This window comes from Phascolarctos cinereus, unplaced genomic scaffold, assembly GCF_003287225.1.
Source record: "Phascolarctos cinereus isolate Bilbo 61053 unplaced genomic scaffold, phaCin_HiC Scaffold_4;HRSCAF=312, whole genome shotgun sequence".
NCBI lineage: Eukaryota > Metazoa > Chordata > Mammalia > Diprotodontia > Phascolarctidae > Phascolarctos > Phascolarctos cinereus.
Window position 1 is genome coordinate 499,910,358 of NW_027555847.1, and position 22,174 is coordinate 499,932,531.

At 35.8% G+C, this 22,174-nt stretch overlaps 1 protein-coding gene across 13 annotated transcripts in view; it reads left to right on the forward strand.

Moving 5' to 3' along the window:
- The window catches only part of ZNF521 (zinc finger protein 521), a 345,041-nt gene that overhangs the window by 2,018 nt on the left and 320,849 nt on the right, over positions 1 to 22,174 (forward strand). The gene's annotated exons all lie outside the window — the stretch shown is intronic.

The following is a 22,174-nucleotide window of genomic DNA, read 5'->3' on the forward strand; positions in this document are numbered from 1 at the left end:
GGGGTGGTCAGGAAAGTATCCATCTCTGGTTTTAAAGAAAGTCCCCCCCCCCACTCGCCCCGCACACGGAGGCGAGTTCCCCACCGCCCTCCTTTTTCCTTTAAGCGAAGGGGTGCAGTTTATTTTAGTCTCAATCGGAGAGGGAAGTTTTTTTAGCTAAGGGTGGTATTTTCTGGGAGTCGCTGGGATGCGGTGGCGGTGAGGTGGGGGAGAGGGGAAGAATTGAAGTTATTGATCTGGTGGCTTGAGTTAGTGGTAGAGCTGGGGCTGTGGTGGAATGTGAAGAACAGTCACGTGTTGGCCGCCTCCTCCTCCTCTTCGTCCTCCTCTTCCTCCTCCTCTTCGGCCTCCTTCACCACCACCGCTTTTTTCAGCCCCCATCTCAGCTGGCTGCCAGGGGCAAGGAAAATCTACAGCGCCGGGGGATGGGGGTTGCTTAGGATAGTGGAGGGGTAGAAGATTGTTGGGGGGTGGAGTGATGGATAAGGAAAAACTAAAGGCAGTGCTTGAGAGCTGGAGAGTTAAGAAGCATAGGAGAGGTGGTTGGGTGAGGGGAGGATATTAAGAAACCAGAGGAGGTGATTGGGGGACAGGCGACCGAAGTAGTAGTGGGGGGGAATCAAACCCTAGGAGGAGGGGAGTACAGGCCCAGGAGGAAAAGGACAAAGGGCGGTTTGTAAGAATGTGGCGGAGCCCGGGAGTGTCCCGGGGAGAGTCCGTGCTGTGGACCCCCCAAGCCGGACCCCCATCCCCATTTAGCCCTCCCCCTTCTTCCCTGTCTAGCCTAGCCCTGGCCCCTCACTACCTCCTCCCTCTTAGCAATGCACTCTGGTCCCCGTGAGTAGCATCCTCTACCTTCTCCACATCACTAAGGGCCACCCCGCAGTCTCTCTCCAATCTCGTGCTCCAAAATAGGCTTAGTTAATGACACGCTGCCTTCCAGCTCTCAGCTGGGGGAAAGGAGATTCCCTTCCTCAACCCCACTCCCTTCTTCCTCTCCCCAACGCCCCCCTGCCCCAGTCTATGTGTATTTATGAACTCTATTAACAGAGACCTCAGCCACACATACAAAGCCTTTTCTTCTCCTGGGAAAGGGACAAGGGTGTGTGTTGTGGGGGGGGAGAAGGGAGGGCTTCTAAGATTTAAATGCTTTCTTTTCCCCCAAGCACATGTGAAGTTGCATAAATATACCAACTGTATGTGTGTGTGTGGGAGGTACATACATATATTTATAGTTGTAACCTACATCCACATGGGCTATACAATTTACGGGAAAATCAAATCAGAAGGCCTGAAAGAATAAAGTGACAAGGAGGGGAAAGTAAGTGTAGAGGCTATGTGTGTGAGACCTTAAATATAAGTGTAACTATAAAGACTGGAGGTTGAATGAGGTAACATGACCTTAAACTCTGCTAAAAGTAACATCTAGAGAAGTCCCAGAAAAAAAAGTTTCCCATTCACTTGGAATAAAAGCACTTTCAGAACGTACTAGATTAATGTATATTGTCAAACCTAGTCAGAAAGGAGATTAACAAAGTCCCTGAAATCTCTCGTAGTAATTTGGGGGCTATCCTGTATTTTAAAATAAAGTTTATGGAAGTTTGCACAATTTGTTATTTGATTTGCAGGTAGCTTCAAAACAGCAACTATGGTCACAGACTGCTCACCTGCCCTTGGAATGAATTCACAATGAAAGTTCTGTTGATTGTGAATACATTTATTTCCTCTGCTTCCTAAAGAGGATTTATTCACATTCACATAGGATTTTATGGGTAGTAAGTGAAGCCTTCAGTTGGCTTTATTTGCAGTGCAAGTCAGACTGGAAAATACGTGTGACTTGGACTTGTGAAGCTTGTAATGCAACTGAACACAAATGCCAAATTGAAACAAGCAAATAGAACGTATTCCTTTATTGCATTGCTGTGTTACTGAAATACCATCCAAATGTCCTTTCTATGACAACATAACATCTATTTTTCAACATTCATGTTATAAATAAAACATTTAAATTAAAAACAAAGATTCAGCTTCCATTTTATGTGTAGGTGCTGTGTATAATAGGGTTCTCCTATACTGTTTGAAGGTCATTACCATCACCCCCCCACCTTGTCACAGTTCCCAAGAGTAAATGGGTTTCAGTTGAAGTTGACTACGCTTTTTTGTTTGTTTAAAAACTATAGACAGATGAAAACAGGATTGTACTGAGAACTACTTGTATTTTTCTGCTTGCTATGCATTCATTTTTGGAAAATACAACTATAAATTAGCAGCCTCAAATGTGTACTAGTGATCTGCACTAATGACTTTGGAGATATAGACTTTCATTCTTGGTGACTCGTTCATAATTCCTAATCTTTTCTTCAGCATCTTAATTTCCTTGTATCTTCCTTTAAAGGTATCTGTTTGTTTTTTTGAGACTCTCAATACTTCTTAGTATATGTTCTGACTAATAGAGTTTGGTTGAAGTGACATGGTCCATTAGAGAGTTAGGGAGAGATGATGTAGACATCTCTTCAGATTATCTTGAAACAGTGTGCTAACAGAACATTTGCAAACTGGCTTTTTAAAAAAAAGGAGTTATGGGCAACACTGTAGTAATTTCAATAGTCATGTAAAGACTACTAATTGAAGTCTTCTATGAAGAACTGATTAGTAGTTTTGCAATTAGGAGATAAGAAATTCCTATCATCTAAAATGAATAGCACTCTTTAAAAAACTATTATGGATCATTTTACAAGAACACTTTAAAAAACACATTTGAAATCATCAAAGCTCATGTGCCTTTTAAAAAATGATTACATTTCCAATATGATTTGTACATAGCTACTCTTACTTTAACAAACAAGGTTTAAAAGATATTTTTGATATGGCTGTCACTTTTGATAACGTAATTTGAAACTTGCATCTCAAGGGAGTACTTACATAAGGCAGGTAAAAACATTAAAACAAAATGTTAAGTTTTGTAGGGTTTTTTATGTTCAGTTAAATGCAGAGAAGTAAGAATCATCAGGGAGAAAATTCCACTAAGAATTTATTTTGTTCTTTTAAATTTAGGATTTTAAAACAGTTCTTCTGTTTGTATTTTTTGAGAGGTGATACTTTTTTTTGGGGGGGGTTGTTAATCTTTGGTGGTTTAGTCTGGCTGTATATCTACCTATAGCTTCAGGCATCCAGATGTCGGAGAGTATCTTCTACTTCATTTTAGTTCCACTTTATCTCTGAAGTTTATTTATAATGCTAGAACCAAGCGTTAAAAACATTGAGATTTCTACTTATGAAAAACTAAAAGAAAATCTTTTATAGCAGGAGAGCTCTCTCTTCCCCTCAACCTATCCCTCTTTGTGACTTCCCTACTCTTTATAGTTCAGATTGAGAAAATGATAAATTAACTGGACAGTTTTTCTATTTTGGTTTGGTCTAAATATGCTGTGCAAAGTACAGAATGGAGGCAGACATCTAGTTGACTAAATGAATATTCAGAGATTAAGGCAAAGATGCTTTTCCCCATGCAGTTGTATTATTTAGATAATTGCTAAATTCTCCTTATCACTTGAAAGTGTAGACACAGTGTTTGAATGTCTTACCTGACTGAAAATAGTTCTGCTGTCAGGTTGTTTTTAGAGACAGAGAATCAGTTGCATCAAATTGGTCAATCGTGACCTATTTTTCTTCTTACTGGCCCTTTATCCCATTTCTTGTGGTGATTCTCTGAAGGAAGCTCTGCTGTCATTTTAGCTGATAAGAAACATTAAATTTTTCTTTCTTCTCAAAAAAGCCATGTAAGGGAGGGGGAACAAAAGGTCAGCTACATAAAGGTGTGACATATTCAGAAAGAGCCAAGTTTTAAAGTTTGGGCAGGGTGGAGGAGAATATTTATTCATTTAAATGGCCAAGTCAAACACCAGGTACAATTAAGACTATCTGGGCCCAAAGGTATTAATAAACTCCTACTAGAGACCTCTGGAGGGGCATTGGGGAAACAAGGGAGAAAGAGAGCCCTAATTGTGTCTTGTTTGACTTGGCTATCGCAGTAGCTAACCCCTTTGTAACTTGGCACATTTTGTAATTATAACACTTGTGGCTGACATGTTTATTCTCATTTGGCTTCCTTTGTACTTAATAAAAGTTTTTTTGTGATAAATAATATATTTGGAAATATAATGAAGTGTCAAAAATCTAGCCATCCAGAGCACATTTTTTTAAAAAAGATATGCTTATTATGAAATTTGAATGATAAAACAAATAGCTTCTAAGGGAATGGTATCTTAAAAGTCAGAAAATCCATCTATTCAGCTGTGTTCTCCATTAAAAATCTCTGGAAGTTGTAGGTGTTAAATAAGCCACTGCAGGGAGCTGGAATAGCCCCACAAATTTAATAGAAACATTGAACTCTGTAGTCCTTATTTAAACACTTTTTTATGTCAACTTAAATTCATTTTCTTATTAGTGTACCAGCAGCCTTTAACAACAACAACAAGATTATTCTAATTTGCCAAGTGTTTTGTATATTCAAGAAGAAAAAAAATAATTTACTTCTGTCTATGGCAATTTTCATTAAACCCTGCTCACACTTTTGGAAAACTGTATTTGTAAGGCAAAACCCTACATTTCTTGCAAAAATCCATGTCTTGCTTTAAGATTGGAGCTGTTATACCTTGAATTAAAGTTTCAATCTGGCTTTATTTTCTTCAACAGATGCATTGATAGCTGTGTGAAATGTGATCGATTTTTATATTAACTGGATTTTAAACCAAGGGTAAAGTTTTATTTTGACATCTAGTGTGTCTTGGATCTATTGTGTGTCAGACAGTAGTAGCTTCTGTATATAATGCTACTCCTGGCTATTGTGGATGCTAACAGGGATGGTTACAGTACAAGATCAGAAATATTATAGCAGTTTATGCATGTTGAACATTTGTACCCCCTTCGGACAGTTGCTGTGTAGTTTTATTTATTTATCAACTAGTTGACTGTTCCTTCCCTCTACCACCACCTCAAAATTATACAGACTAGATGTTGAAGTCATTAAATTGATTATAGTCCAATCAGTAGACAATCCAGCATAAACAAAAACAGCAATTACTGTTGGCATGAATCCCATGAGCTCTAGTCAAAGTTCCAGTACTGATGGTCCGGTGAGTGTTTTCCAAAACTACAAGTTTCAGGATTTCAGCCGCTCTGGCAGCATCTTCTTAAAGGGAAGGAACAAAAATTCATAAGATTCCACTTGGCCCTAAGAGCAAAAACATCTGTTTGATGCATGAGTGGATTGTTGGCTTTTATTTGGCCAGCCAAAAAAGGGCAAAAATTAGGATATTGAACATAAAAGCATACATGAAAAATGAAATTACAAAGGGATTTGAGATTAGCAGGGTTTTTTTTAATAATACAAGCTGTTTATACTTAGTCTTTTTTTGTCATGCCAGATTATTCCCATATCCCTTAAAATCCATTGTAGTAATTCCCATTGACAGCAGTGACGTCTCATGGTGATGACAGAATTTATCAACTTTAGGCTTCCAGTAATTATACTTAGTTCTTTTTACTTGCTTATTTGGGTCCATGTGAGCGTTGTAGACAATTTCTCTTCATCTTACAGTTCGTGCTGTTTTCAAAAGGAAGACTGTGAATGTTGCTTCAGTAAATATCAGTGAAATGCCTCTTACCATACATGGAAATATATTCTTAGAGAAATCTTGAAAGAACTATAATTATTGCTTGAATTTTCTTGTTTTTGTAACCTCACAATGAGGGGAAAGATAGTATTGATATATTAGTATGTTTCAACAAAATCAGTCTAGGATTTTATGAAAGATTTTCTTTTTTTGTTATTGTGTGATGAAAGAGAACATTCATAAAACTGGTTTAATGCTATTAATTCCATTGACAAACATGTATCCTTTAAAATGACTGGATTTAACTGATATGTCTCCTCCATAAACTTTAAGTTGTTTTCAAAGGAAAAAATATCAACAAACTTACAGTATTCTTATCCCATTCAGGAAGAATTATGGATTAAAAGGTTAGTTTCCGTGTAAATACTTTTGTGGAATAATGTTAGAAAATGTTTTTAAATCAAGTAAGATTTTGATATGAGTTCTGAAATCTCAAGCCTAGTCTCTGGTTAAATATTTTCTCAGATGTATTTATGTTGGGTTTTTTTTCCCTTGCTGGTTCCTTTGGTGCTGTCAGAGGTCAAAGTTAGTTCTGTTAGGGGAGGGGGGAATGCAGCTTTCTAATCCCATTTCAATTAAATCTGAAATATGGTCTTGTTTTTTGTTTAGGGAATGTGTGCTGTTCCAGCAAGGAATGCCTATTCCTTGTTTGCTGTAATGAAAGTGTGCCTGTCTGATGTAAAATATGTTGTGCAACAGTATTATTACAAAGCAATTAAAACTTAAACATTAAAGTTAACATTAGTAAATTTAAATTGCTCTGTTATAGTATTAATCAAACAGCATACAGAAAGCTTTTAAATGGCTTAAATAATTATGCAATTCTTGGCATGAAAGCCTGACTCAAGATAAATCTTTGAAAACTAAAGTACAGTAGTAGCTTATATAAAAGAAACTTTAATTTTAGGCATATTGGGCTTTTAGCATGCATCACATTCCACCTCAAGTATGCGTAATTATGCCAGTTTAGTAATTATTAGAGATAAAAGAAATTCAGTAAGATACAAATTCTTTAAAACTTCAGTAGCTTCAGTTTTTGCTTGGATAATGATCAAGCAGTAGTTATCCATATGCCTGGGGACCATGCCACAGTGAAAGAGATGGAGCTGATCTAGGGGGTATCATTATTAGAGTGATACACACTAGAGTTAGCAGTTCTATTGGAGATGCCTAATTTCAGAAGGTTTAAAATTTAATTGTAAATACATCCCCCAGATTCAAATGGGACATATTTGTATAAACTCCCTTTTCTCAGAAGATTCTAACTCCGGAGCTTTTTTTTTTTTTTTAAAGGATGATTAATTAAAGAGGAAACAATTAACTTTGTATATTATTTGCGAACTGTTCAGTACCTTACTGGTACAGATGACAACCCTTCTGCATACCCTAATTGACAGATTCATGAATGGCTGCGGCCAAAAGGATTTCATTACATGGTGGCCAGTGCTGAAATGATGAGTCTGTGCTGACCCTAGTTAGCCAAACTGTTCCTACTATGACAGACAGAGTCAGTGACTGCGCCTGATCTCTACTGCCTTAGCCTTCAGAAACCAAGGTCACCTTCGTACTGCAAGGAGCTCTCAGGGTAAAATTTCAGTATATATCTATATCTAATCTATATCTGTAGATATTTCTCTATATCTATGTTTCTGTATCTGTATCTATATCTGTCTGTCTATGTATCTATCTAATCTATCATCTATCTGTCTGTTTATCTATCTATCTATCTATCTATCTATCTATCTATCTATCTATCTGTCTAATCTATCATCTATCTATCTGTCTGTCTGTCTTCCTGTACCATATGAACAGAAATACATAGCAGCAAGGTGTTGTAGAAAGAGGCCTGACTTCAGAGTCAGGACCTGGGTTCAATTTTCACCTCTTACAAATGCTGCCTGTGAGAGACCCTGAGTAGTTACTTAATGTCTCAGAGCTCTAAACTGGAGTCTAAGACTCTGTTGGAGAGAAGGTGCTGACCTATACTGGTAGAAGGAGTTTTGTTAATGTGAGAATTCCCTATACTAATGAAATCACAGGTCCAGTCTTTATCACTCTAATTGTCTATACTAAGGGAATACTCAGTAGGGCTATGATTTAATCAGAAAAGAAGATGGGGGAGGGAGGGGAGAACCAGGTATAGGAATGCCTTCCACTGAAGGTCCTGGTAACCTATTGGTATCTTATTAGACAGATCCCAGCTAAGGGAAACAGAACTAGTACATTAAGTGAATTTCTTCAGGTCGCAGTCAGTATCAGAGGTGAGATTTGAATCTGGGGTTTTCTGACTCCCACTTCAGCACTTTATCTGCTAAGTTTGTGTTGCCTCTATATTTCTACACTATGTAGGATTTATGAATTTAGAGCTGGAAGGAAACTTAGAGGCCAAGTAGCCCAACCCCCTCAATTTAGAGATAGGAATCTGAGGCCCAGAGATGTTACGTGACTTGCCCTATGTCACTCAGATCCTCAGTGTCAGAGCAAAGATTTAAATGAGTACCTCTCTGACTCCAGATCCAGAGCTTTTGTCACAGGATAACAATAGGTTAAATAAAGTAAATATGAAGTTAATAAAGTAAATGTTAATAATAATAACACTTGTAGAATATAGAAGCACAGAATATAGAAGCACCCTAGAACCTTGTGTGGATAAAGTCCTTTTATAAAATATTGAAAAGTTTCAGTGGCCATTTAGGAAGCTGCCAATGAGGAAAGATATCAGTTATAAAGTCTTATTAGTCAATTTTAGTTCAAATGAAGTATTTGGGAAGACAAAATTATATACATGGCAACATAATAGCCATAGAAAATGTTTTTAGAAACATAGGCACTTTATTCTAAAATAATAGAATATTAGGTCATGCAGGTCGTCTCTTACAACCTCCACATTTTTGGGGGGGAATGGCATTATGTTAATTGTTTTGAATGACCTTTCAATGACAATTATTTAGAATCTCAGGATCATCTATGAGTGATGTCTTTTTGCATGTACATTTTATATATCTTTATCGAAAAGGAAGCACTGAGTCTACAGAAAGCATCATGAATAGGAAGGAAGCAAGCAAGCATTTATTAAGTACCTCTGTGTGCCAGATGTATAGTAGATTGTTGGCTTTTTTAGGCCAGCCCAAAAAGGGCAAAAATTAGGTTGTTGAACAGAAAAGCATGCATGAAAAATGAAATTGCAAAGGGATTTGAGATTAGTAGGTTTGCTATTTTAAATAATGCAAACTGTTAATGCTCTTTTTTTTTTTAATTGTTGTTCATGACAGACTATTCCCATATCTCTTACAATCCATTGTAGCCATTCCCATTGACAGTGTCTGAGGCTGGATTTGAACTCTGGTCTTCCTGACTCTTGGCCCAGCACTCTACTGTGCTGCTTATGTGCCTCTATAGTGTGTTGAAACTATTTTTATGATTAATGTGTTTAAATGAAGTTATGTTCACTTTAAGATTCAGAATGTATATTTTTATAATAGTATAATTTATTTTAATTACATTTTGGTGTTTTGATTGTTCTTCAATATTGAAAAATATAATATTCAGTGAAAAATGAAGAAAAAGGCTTACTTTTGGGAGGGGCTGTCTTTTAATGCGAAAAAATTACTTTGTTTAGTAAATCCAAAAAGTAGCCCATTACTTTTTCATAGGGAAAATAAATAATGAAATCTGGCTATGATGCTACCTACTTAGTGCTATTAATAACCTACAATTAATGTTTTACAAATATGGAATCTAAGATAAGCCTATACCTGTATTTTAGTATTCTGAAACTTATTCTAGTTAATCACAAAAAAGAAGGATGAATAAAATCTAAAAGTTAAAGATTGAATTGCTTCCCTTATTTTCTGCAGTACATATGCACCCATATTTTCTATTAGAATCAGAAATATTTTAACTGAGATGGCATCAGTACTAGTCTATATTCCTTAGAGAAAACATGGAATAATGGAAAGTGTGCCCTAGGATCAAATTCTGCTATTCTAATAACTTAATATTTTTGTCACTAAGGATATTTTTAAATTTTTCTGAGCCTGAGTTACTTTGTCTGTAAAACAGTGATAGTAATAGCTGTAGTACCTACTTTACAGTGTTGTGAGCATCAAATGATCATATAATGCTTTACAAAAATTAAAACACAATGTAATTAGCATTATTACTGACTAAACTACTTACCATAATCATCCAGATTATAACATTGATCCATAAAAATTTAAAAACAGTTTAAAAAATGTGTCACTTTATCAAATACTCAGAATCTCCGAGCTATTGGGAACAATAAGCTTTTAAAATATAGTGCTAGCAAAGAAATCAAAGTCATTTAGGGACAGGATGAGGTACAGATCATCTCTATCAATCTTATCTGCTGCCAGAGTTATCGTAACTATATCTTCTGTGAAACTATAGCAGATAAACATGATACCTTCTGTCAGTTACAGAAAGCAGCTTTTTTTATCCACTTGAGCCTTTGTCCACAGAATATGAAATATAAATTAGTAATAGTGGGATAGTGATTTGTTGCAGGCCATTTCTTTTTGAACTCCATTGAAAGAGATGAGAAGAATGAGATGAATAATGATAATGATGATAATAATAGATGATTAAAAATGAGAATGAGAAAACAATAACTACCATAATGACATTATTCTTTTCTCACTTATGATTGTTTACCTTGAAAATTTCTGATTCTAGCAAACCCAGGGCAAGGGAGATCTCAAGGTCCGTCAAATGGTGGTTTTATCTTATGCTCAGGAATAGGAGGAAGGCATTTTATTTAATTCTCATTTTTTAAAATGTACTGTAGTTAAGACTCCTGGGTAACCAGAATAGGAGCAGCAAAAGGTAAGAAAAAAACCACTGATAGGAGGGAATACACTGGAAATCTTGAATAAATAGAAAGGGGAAAATACACATATAACACACTTAACACTAAATCCTTATGATGTAAATGTGGGGGAAGGGTATATAGTCAAGAATAGTTTAGGTGAATGAACATTGAAGAGGAAAGACTGAAAAGGTGAATATATTTCGAAAACAAAATTGCTACAAAAAAGAGCAGAATGTTCTCTCTTTAAAGAATGACGGTCTATTCTAAAATATATAGAGAATTAAGACAAATTTATAAGAACACAAGCCATTCCCCAATTGATAAATGGTCAAAGGACATGAACAGACAGTTCTCAGATGAAAAAATTAAAGCCATCTATATACATATGAAAAAATGCTCTAAATAGTTATTGATTAGAGAAATGCAAATCAAAACAACTCTGAGGTTTCACATCATAACTGTCAGATTGGCCAACAAGACAAAACAGGAAAATGACAAATGTTGGAGAAGATGTGGGAAAATTGGAACACTAATACAGTGTTGGTGGAGTTGTGAAATGATCCAACCATTTGGAGAACAATTTGGAACTATGCCCAAAGGGCTACAAAAATGTGCATACTCTTTGATCCAGCAATAGCACTTTTAGGGCTATATCCCAAAGAGATCAAACAAATGGGGAAAGGACCCACATGTACAAAAATATTCATAGCAGCTCTTTTTGTGGTGGCAAAGAATGGGAAATTGAGAGGATGCCCATCAATTGGGGAATGGCTGAGCAAGTTGTGGTATGTGAATATAATGGAATACTATTGTGCTATAAGAAATGATGAACAGGCTGACTTCAGAAAAACCTGGAAAGACTTATATGGTCTGATGCTGAGTGAAGTGAGCAGAAGCAAGAGGACTTTGTACACAATAACAGCCACGTTATGCAATGACTAAGATTGTTAAACTGAACCCTTCTCAGCATTACGAGGACCTAAGACATCTCCAGAGGCCTCGGGATGGAAAGTGCTGTCCACATCCAAACAAAGAACTATGGAAGTTGAATCGCTATCACTTATTTTTACCTTCTGTTGAGTTTTGTTTCGTCTTTCTGATGGTTCCTCCTATTGGTTTTAATTTTTACTTACAACTTCACTAGTGTGAAAATATGTTTAATGGGTATGTAAATGTAAAGCCTATATCAGATTGTGCCGTCTTGGAGGGTGGGGGGGAAAAGGGAGAAAAATTTTCAACTCAAAAGCAAGAAAAAAAAAAAAAAAAAAAAAAAAAATAAAAATAAAAAAATTTTCAACTTAAAAGCATATGGAAGTGATTGTTGATAAATCAAAATGAATTAATAAAATTAAAAAAAAAAAGAATGACGGGCTAGAATTAGCTTATCATCAAAAAGTGAACGTTCCAGTCTCAAATATCCCTGCTAATCATAAAGCTATAGAGTTGTGATTCACAACCTTTTGAGAATGATAACACTGATTTTATTGTATACCTTCCCCCTTCTCTAAAACTTTATTAAACAAATTAACTTAAAATTAATTTTAATTTTAAAATAATTTGTGTCACTTTAGTGTGAGAGTAGAAGGGGTCGAGACAGGGGCATCATAAAAATAGATATAGCTGTGAATCACTTGTATAATAACAGCGATAATAACAACATAATGTTAACTAGCATTTGCATAGAGCTTAAAGGTTTGCAACATGATTTACATATGTTATCTAAATTTATATTCAACAGCAATCCCATAAAGGAGATGCTATTACTATCCCCATTTTATGGATTTTACAAAGGAAGCTGAGGCTGAAAGGTTGATTGACTTTCCCAGGGTCACACAGCTAGCAAATGTCTAAGGCAGGATTTAAACTTAGATGTTCCTAACTCTTAAGTCCAGTGCTCTATCCACCATAAAAAACTGGAGGGAATCCATTTTGCTAAATATTCAGGTAAAGAACATTTTCTGTTACTAAATGAAATGGTACTGCTGACCTACAGCTCAGTTTAGAGTTCTTTTTAAAAAAGAAAACAAAGTTTTAAATGGAGACTTTCAACTAACCTTCATGAAAGTTAGGGTTTTTAAGTGTATAACCAAGTAAGGGGCTATGGTCTAGCCTGACTTGCGACCTCTCCTGGTCAGAGGGGCCATTACTGTTGTTGATGGCCATTTCTGTGTTTGGGTGTGAATGAAAGCCCAAATGCATCATTAGCATAAGACCCTGCAAACTCATGTGAATTCTTTAGTGAAAGGCACTTCTCTGTCATAATAGCCATTTTTTTTTATCATCAAAGTTCCCATGAAAATATATCCATGGTGTGTCTCTTTTTAAATTTGTAATGTAATGCTTCTAAGCTTCTAACATAATGCTCATTTTACTTCATCTGCATATGACTTTCCCGTGTACTTCCCATGTTTTGGTTTATGATTATATATGTTTTCTCAGCTCTACTAGATTGTAATATTCCTGAGGGTGAAGATCATCATAGTAACCCTTATAGCTCTTTGAGAACTTCACATTGTACAGGTTAAATATTTAATAGATATTTATTGACTTAATAACACCAGAAATATTGTAACTGTTCAGTAATTCATAGTGAGGACTCCATTGTGAATTGGATGAGTTGATGTTTAAAGGATGCAAAGGGCAAGACATGTTTTCCTTTCTTTAAATTGTGATGGAGATTTTCTGCTGTTATTTTCCAACAAGGGCCTCATTCATGTGGATGTGGTAGCTTAAATGTTCTGAGCTCCGTCTAGGGATTCTGAGTCTTTCTTGGGTACAGAAAAGATTGCTTGGTTTAGACCTCTCAGTGTCTTCTCTATGTACTTTGCCACTTTTAGAGGAGGGCCCAGAACCAATATGCCTTCTTAGGAGTTACCTAGATCTTCAGGTCTGACCTTGGCTAAAAGTGCCCCCAGTGGCAATAGCTGTGGACTAGAAAGGATCCAAGTAAAGCACATCCAAAGTGGTCTTGCAAGAGGAGGCTAGAGCCTTCCTTTGGTTTCACCACTTGGACTGAAGCATCTTTTAGTATCCATCTTTTAGGGATACCCAGAAGGCATTTTGTCTTTAGAGTATTTTGCTAGACTTGGGCCCATTTTGTGTAAATCCATCAACCAAATGCCAGTATTTAGGTATCTTTCAAAAGACTTCCCTCTGTTTTCCAAATCTTTAATGATTTTATTGATCTGCGTTAAACCACTCTTTAGGACTATTTTATATAAAAGACAATGACATTCACCTAAATGAACTCTTAAGATTGGATATTGTGAAAAGATGCCTCATGTATATTACCCTAGTGTATTGAGTTCAATTCAATTTAATTATAAATTGTTAATCCTTTACTATGTTCAAGGGCTGAGATGGGTGCCTGGGATACAGTAATGAACAGTGGCACTATCCCTGTTCCAAGGATCTTATGATTTAATGAAGAGGGACAATACAACATATGTATAATAAGTATGATACAAGGACAGTGTGATTGAGACAAAGAAGAGGTTGGCAAAGGTATATCAGAAATCTGAGGAGGGAGAGGCTCCTTTCATCTGGGGCTGAGGTAGGGAGAAGGGTCAAAAGAGGGAGCAGGACATAGTCGATTTTGTTGGATTTGGGGTCAGAGATTTAAATTCTATCTCTGACATTTTAGTAACTGGGTGACAGTGGCAAATCACTTCCCTACATCATTGGTAAAATGGATAAAATGATATATATAGTAACTACTGGATAGGTTTATTGTAAAGTTCAAATGAAATAATTTATGTAAAATGCCTGTCAAGTTTAAAGTGCTTTAAATAATCAGGAAGCCTCTGGTTATTTGTGTTGTTATTTGTGGAGAAGATACTTGAACAGGTCCGTAAAGAAGGTGAAGAGATTCAACAGATGAGCCCAGAAGAGCAAGCAGTCCATTCCAAACAAAGGCACAGAGATGGGAGAGGGCAGGAAAAAGAACAGGCAGTGGAAATAATCTGAGATATGGAATACATAAAGTAGAAATTCCACGAGACAAGGCTGAACAGGTGGGGTGAAGCCAGTTTATTTGGGTCTTGAATCCCTGAGTAAGGAATTTAAACTTCATTCAAAAGACAATGGGAAGTCCCTAGAAGCTTTCCAACAGAGAAAATGAAGTTCATGATCATAGGGGTAGAGTAGGAACATTAATTAGGCAGAAGTGTGGAGAATGAATTGGAGAAGGCATAAACTGAAGGTAGTAAGGCCAAGTAGGAATCTCAAAGTGAGAAGAATTGAGGGTGATTGAAATAACAGTGGAAAGGAGAGGTTTGGATGTGAATTTATGTAGGTGGAAATGATGGAAGGTGGCAATTAATTAGATGTGATCTCTAGTTCACATTTCCTTTAGCAATAATATCACTGATTCAGTTATTTTAAAAAATATTTACAAGAGCCAATTCTTCCCAATCTTATTAATGTGGGGATATATTATCCTTCTTAAATGCATTCTTTATATTGCTATGTATTAAGTTTTCAGTTATGTATGTGGCATCACTTTCCCCAATTATCTATGTTATTTTGAGGTTTTTAATAATTTTCCTAAATACTAGCTAGTGCACCTAAATTGGCATCATAAGCAAACTTAACAAGTGTCTTTCCTAGTCCATTATCTGTATGGTGATGAAAAGATGTATTAATTAAACAGTAAATGTGTTTATGCATATGGGTTCTTTAAAACACACATACATTGGAGCTTTATAATTCTTTAATAATGATAATAAAATCTTAACAAAATAGACTCACAGAAATGTTAATCTCCTTGAAGATTTTTTCATCCTCCCCATCCCATTATGTCATCGCTACTACTTGGGCAAATAGGAAAATATATGAATGGCTACAGTAAATGAGCTTCCATCTACCTTTTGGCTTCTCTGGCTGTGTGGGACTTCTGGGCCACTCTCCAGGCATGAATCTTTGCTTTGAAGGATCTATGATGTCATGGGTATGGATCCTCTTGCCAATGATGCGAGTTACAACTCCTCCATGCTGTCTCGTCCCATTCAATTCTTATCAATGTTTGCTCGCCCATCCTGAGCTAAGGGATCTAACCAATATAATGGAGGTCTCTTATTCTTTGAGTTTCTCACCTATATCTATATAGTATTTGGGCTTTCTATCTGTTCTCTTTGTTTGCTATATGATGAGTTACTTTATTTTCTGATCATTTCCATGGGCCTTTGGGTTATTTGTACTTTATTCAAAGGCAAATAGAAAAAATTGGGAGAATGTTGGTGTTAAAGGTGTTGTTAGGCTTTTTTGCATTGAGGGGGAGTTAGGGCCATTGAAAATGATATGTAATTCCTTAAATGCAATTCAGTCTAAGCACCTAGAATCCACTCATTTCTTGTCTGAATTTATTTTCCATTAAAAGCATTTGCTGAAAGATAGAATATTGATGGATGAATTCAGTACACAGGTTTGAGTTATATATTTTGACCGGACATAATTTTCATCCCTTTTGTTTTTCTAGTTTGCATGCTTAAATGGATTTATATCATGTGGTTATGGATTTCTCTGGGGCTGGACCCTTGTTAAGTGGTATTTTGTGCAGTATTGAAGCATAAAGTGACCCTAGGCTTTCAAAAACTATGCCAGTGAACCCTTTAAAGGCTGGAAAAGCTTCAGGAGTTGGGGCTTAGTGATAGATTGTGTATCTGTTGTCTAAGGACCAACCTAGTCAAGTGCAAAAAGAATCATCGCCAGGATGCTGGTCACCATATGATCAAAATATTCATTATAGTAGTCTGTGAAATTAACAGAAATGCAATAGAATATTTACTATTGAGGATTTTTTCATGCCTATAGGGTAATTTGTGTAGTAACCTCTGACTTGGCAACAAGTTCTTTGCCCAATAGCATATTTTCTACTCAATAGAAATCCCTTTTATGATTGAGATGAGCATTTCCATTTATAGTTTCTGTGATCCTGGTATTTTGTACATTTGGTCTCCTTTGGGTTCCTTACAGAACCATCATGAAGTTTAGCCTTGCTGTAGCAAATATTCCTATACTGACACACATGGTAATTGGATACAAAATCAGTTAGCCAGTATAGAAATAGCCCACAAAGAAAAATTCTTCTTGAAACCTTGATAAAGGGCATGAAGTAGAGAGAGACGCCAACAAAACTCTGCCTCAGTGCCTCATCGTGATGTAAAGGTATTCTAGTGTTCCCAAAGTTATGCCAAAGGAGAATAAGCTCTGAGTGACTCCACTGTGATTGGAAGATTTGGAATATGATCCTGGCAACTATTTCTGCTTGTTTTAGGATGAGTCCAGATAAATTATTTGTCAATTGAAAAAAAAAAAGGAAGTAATGAAATTAGCCACCCATTTGATCTCTTTCTGCTCCAGTAGTGATGATGGTAGAGTACAGAAAAGGGAACAGAAAAATATAAGAATTGTAGTTTCTTAAACCATTTATAAACATTGGATTAGCTTCTGCTATTCTAGATATTATGTGATCCTTGTCCAATGAAATTAGTGTACATATTACAGGAGGAACTCAATCATATCACAGGATCATTTCATAGAATCACAGACTTAGAATTTGGAGAGACCTTAGCGATCATCTAGTGCAATCTCCTCATTTTACAGATAAGAAAACTGAGGCCTAGAAAGGTTAAGTGACTTACCCAAGATCATGTGGATAATATCAGTCTGGGGGTTATTATTAGAAATTAAACCAGAAAACAAAAATAAGTTGCATATAAATGGCTGGGAGGGGCCATTGAAGCAATTATTGCAACTAAGTCATCAAAAAAAAATCATTTCATTAGAAACTTGGTCATTTCCTATTGCAGTGTTTGCAAAAAAGACTACCATGGAAGTATTTGTAGCTTGTGTGGCAACTTTGCAGAGGATGAAGAGGTAGAGATATTCTATAAAAATTTCAATACAATCTTCCAATTAAATCAACATGTACTTAAATAATTGGGAACTTCAGTGCAAAGGCAGGAATAGGCAAGTACAGTGGAGAATGTTGGAATATGTTGTTCAGGAATAAGGAATGAGATTGGCCAAAGACTTGTATATTACACAAAAGACTCATGCCTATACATCATGAATATATCCTTCAAGAAAATAATTTGAAGGCATTTGAAATTATGAGCAAAAAGTAATAGCACAGAAAATGAAATTAATTATAGTTTAATAGATTGAAAAAGGCTTGATATTGTTGTGGTAGTCATTTCTGAATCATTGTCTATGTATAGGCTACCAATTTGATGTTATAAAGTAAACATTAATACAAAGCTAGAATAAGGAATAAAAAGGAGAAAATAATATGGCATGCAATTCAGCACCTCTAACCAATTTATTTAAGCTAATTATTAATAATAAAAATAGGAGGTAGGAAAAGACCATACAAAAATGTAAGTGATGCAAATCAACTGCCATAATGCAAAGACCAGAAGAATCTAAAAAGTACTTTAGTCATCAGACATTTGTCAATTTAAAATACTTTTCAAATGGAAAGATATGACAGGTGAAGACAACACAGGCTTAGACTATAGACTTGCTTGTAAAATTGTACAGAAAAAAATGGTGTAAGACTCTCAGCAGTATTGTCTTATAAAATAGTGAGAAGCAGTGGAAAGGGGAAAAAACAGTATAGAAAAGTTTGGGAAGAGATCCCACTGAGGACATTTATAAATGAAACTGAAAGAAAGACAAAAAAGAAATGAGAGACAGAAAATATATGTAAAGTTATTTTGAAGACCCTGGTGCCGGGACAGATTGAAGGCAAAAGGAAAAGGGGACGGCAGAAAATGAGACTGGATACATGGTATCATGGAAACACCAAAAATGAACCGGGACAGACTTAGAGAGTTAGTGGAGGATAGAAAGGCCTGGTGTGCTATGGTCCATGTGGTCATGAAGAGTTGGATATGACAGTGACTGAACAACAAAAAAAATTTTGTGTTTTTTTTTAAAGCAAACTCTTTTCAGTGTTAATTAGAGCATGTTTGGACTCTTAACATCACAGATCCAGATGTGCTTGTAGAAGAAAATACAGGAAAAGCAACTGAACTAAATGAAATATGCACAGGAGGAAATCTGTATTGGAAGAAACACATTTTTTAGACTATTGAGGCATTGTTGCTCAAATTATCTGAAGGAGAAAATATACCAAAGGTATACACAAAGTCTCAGACCTTATTACCAAAAAAGAGCTGACCAAAAGAACATCAGTAACTATTAACTCATATGAACCTATTTCCTAGGATCATAGAATCATAGTTTAGAGCTTGAAGGGAGATTAAAAGCCACCTAGTGCAAATTTCCCTTTTCCGGATGAGAAAACTGAGGCCAAAACATGTGAAGTAACATGCCCAAGGCATTAAGTGGTGATGGTAGAAAATTGCAAAGCCTCATATACAAGATCCATGACTATATAGAGTGTTTGGCTTAACTTTCCGTGTAGGAAAGACTGAGTAAGTGGATGAAGAATAAGAATGATTATTGTCCAGTTCATGACAAGCACTTGGATAATAATAATAATAATTAATAATAATAATAATAATAATAATAATGGCTAGCATATTTATAGGCTTGCAAAGCACTTTGCATATGTTATATCATTTTGTCCTCACAACAACCCTGAGATAGGTGCCATTATCATCCCCATTTTACAGATGAGGAAACTAAGACTATGAGAGATTAAGTGACTTGCCCAGGGTCATATAGCTAAGTAAGTGTCTGAAGACAGTTCTCATCTATGTGTGTGTATCTTGAAAATGAATAATGAAGTGAGACTACAATTGAATGGAAGAGTGGATTGAATTGCTTTGAGGCAACTGCAAAGTTCTTTTGTGAGCTCAAGCTTCTCACTGAAACAAATGTCCATATTTTTAATATCATTGTTCTTCTAGTGTTGTATGGCTTTGATTCATGGAGAACTAGTCTATAGAATTACAACAGAAAATTGTCCAAGGGCAACAAGGTGCATTTTGGACATGATCAGGCTGAAACACAGATATGATAATACAGTGGAGAAGTGGTAAAAAAAGAAGATGGCTCATTATGATGCCAAGGGAGACCTGATGACTATCCTGTGTGCTCCAAAGGCAGCTTCTCAAAGTAAGAGAAAGCGAGGAAGTCTCATCCAGCTCCCTCTCTTACTTACCACCTTTGGTTAAGTGTGGATTCCTGTGGCAAAGTTATGGGATCATGTGAACAAAAGTATCCCAGGATTCCAAGGCATGTTTTGGCTGTAATCTGCATAGTTGCAGGAACTGCATTGAGATTACTGACCCACTTAAATACCTCAAATATTTGTTTTTTGCCAAGCCAGGTCTTATGTGTTTTCGGCTCTGTGCAAAAGAATCCATGATAATTGGGGTGATTAATCTAACCTCCATCTTTCACATGAGCTCCAGACCCACATTTCTTGATGAATATCTCTATGTAGTTATTCTATAAACATCTCAAAATTCATAAATCTTAAACAGAGCTCACATTTTTTTCTCATCAATTCACTGCTTCTAACTTTTCTGTTTCTTTCAAGATAGTATCATATTTCCAGTCACTCAGGTCTGCAACCTTACAGTCCTTCTTGATATTTTACTTCCACTCATGGCTTGTATCTAAGCATTTGCCAAGTCTTGCCAATTCTGTCTCATGTCTGATGTAACTTGCATCCCTTTCTTTCCACTCACATGGCCACCATCCCAATTCATGACCTTTTGCCTGGACTATTGCAGTGCCCTTTTAATTGGTCTCCTTGCATTTAGTTTACACTTTGCTCCATTTCAGTTTATCCATCACATGGCTACCAAATAGATACTCCTAAAGCTTAGGTCTGAATGTATCACTCCTCTTCTCAAGAAGCATCATTGATTCTTAATTGTCTCTGTGACAAAATACAAACCCCTTCATTTGGCATTTAAAGCCCTTTATAGTATGGCTCTAACCTATCTTTCCAGGTTGATTACTTATCATGCATTTTACATTTCAGCGTACCAGGCTTACTTGCTATATCTTCTTCATGGCATTCCATCTCACTTTCATGTCTTTGCACAGGTTTTGTCCTCCTTTTCTAGAATCTTTCCTAATCACCTCCTCATCTTAGAATCCTTAGTTCCCTTCAGGGACATGTGCCACATTCTACCAGAGACCTTTCTTGATAACCCTAGATGGTGATGCTTCCTCTACACAAATTATTTGTATATATCTTATATTTAGTTATCTGTGTACATACTGTTTCCTTGCAGCAGAATACAAGCTCCTGGAAGGCAAGTACTGTTTCATTTGTGTCTTTATAGCTCCACCCCACCCAGTGCAATATCCAGAACACAATAAGAAATGCTTGTTGAATTGAATAGAATAGTTGTTTATTGGAGAGAGATGAGTCAAACAAATCATATATAACCATGATGCTTTAATTTGTAATTGTTAATGGGCTTAAATATAAAATAAGCCAAAGGTTTTGGTTTTGTTTTTAAAAAGGAATTAGAGTGGTGGGAGTAGATATGTACACTATGTGTCAATAATATTGTACAGAAAGCAAATTTTCTTAGTGTTCTACATCAGAACAGAGTTATACAGCAAAGGTTGAAGGGGAAGATGGGGGATGGTGCTGCATACTGATTGGTTGTTGGCTATGAGTCTGACCCTTGGTTCATCTTTCCTTTACTTTCATACATTTCATTATATGTTTGAAATTATTTGAAATCCTCCTTTCGTTAATTTGTTGAATATAGTTGATTTCTAAAAGTCTTATGGGGTCTTTTTACTTAAACTACTCTAGTCTTTATCCTTGCCCATTAAAGGAGTCATTGATCTTGATTTCTGTTTTGTTCATGGATTTATCGAGTGACCACTCCCTGCTTGAATGTTATGTAGTTCAGCCTTTCAGTCAACCTACTTCATTTCAGTCCCCCCTCCATACACACACATACCCTACACACCTATATGTACGTGCATATGTACACGAGTGTGTATACATATATACATATACACACATATATACACATATTTATAAACACTATTTTAATCTTTAAGTTTAAATAACTTGTAGCTATCAAACAATTGCATTTTCAAGGTTTTAGACTATGTATGCCTAATCAAATACAATTCAGATTCCTAGTTACATATCAGATTTGTTCCCTTGACCCTCAATTCAACTTTTACGTTTAATGAAATGAGAGTATCATTAATTTTAAAAAGGAATGGTAGGATAATTGGGAAAAGGAATATCACAGGGCTCTGAGACCACTTTTAAAGCACAGAAAGTACTAATGGGCGTGATAGTAACAAAGGAAATTCAACTTTAGGATTAATTACAATTTGTATTTTTAGTTAACGGAATAGAATCCTGTACCTGGAATGAACTTTCCCCTTACCTCCAACTCATAGAGTTCCTCTCTTTAAGATGCAACTCAAGCACCATCTTCTGCATGAAGTCATTCCTAATCCTTCTGCTTAGTACCACTCTCACAAATTACCTGTAGTTAACTGCTTTTTGTGTATATGCATACATACTACATACAAACATACACATATATATTTATTAACTTTATAGTTATGTTATATATATATATATTTATATATATATATAAAAATATGTTAGATTTACTTATTACCTCCCTTATTTGCAAATATGTTATATTTACTTATTGTTTCCCTTTTTTTAAAGTAAGTTCATTGCAAACAGAGATTA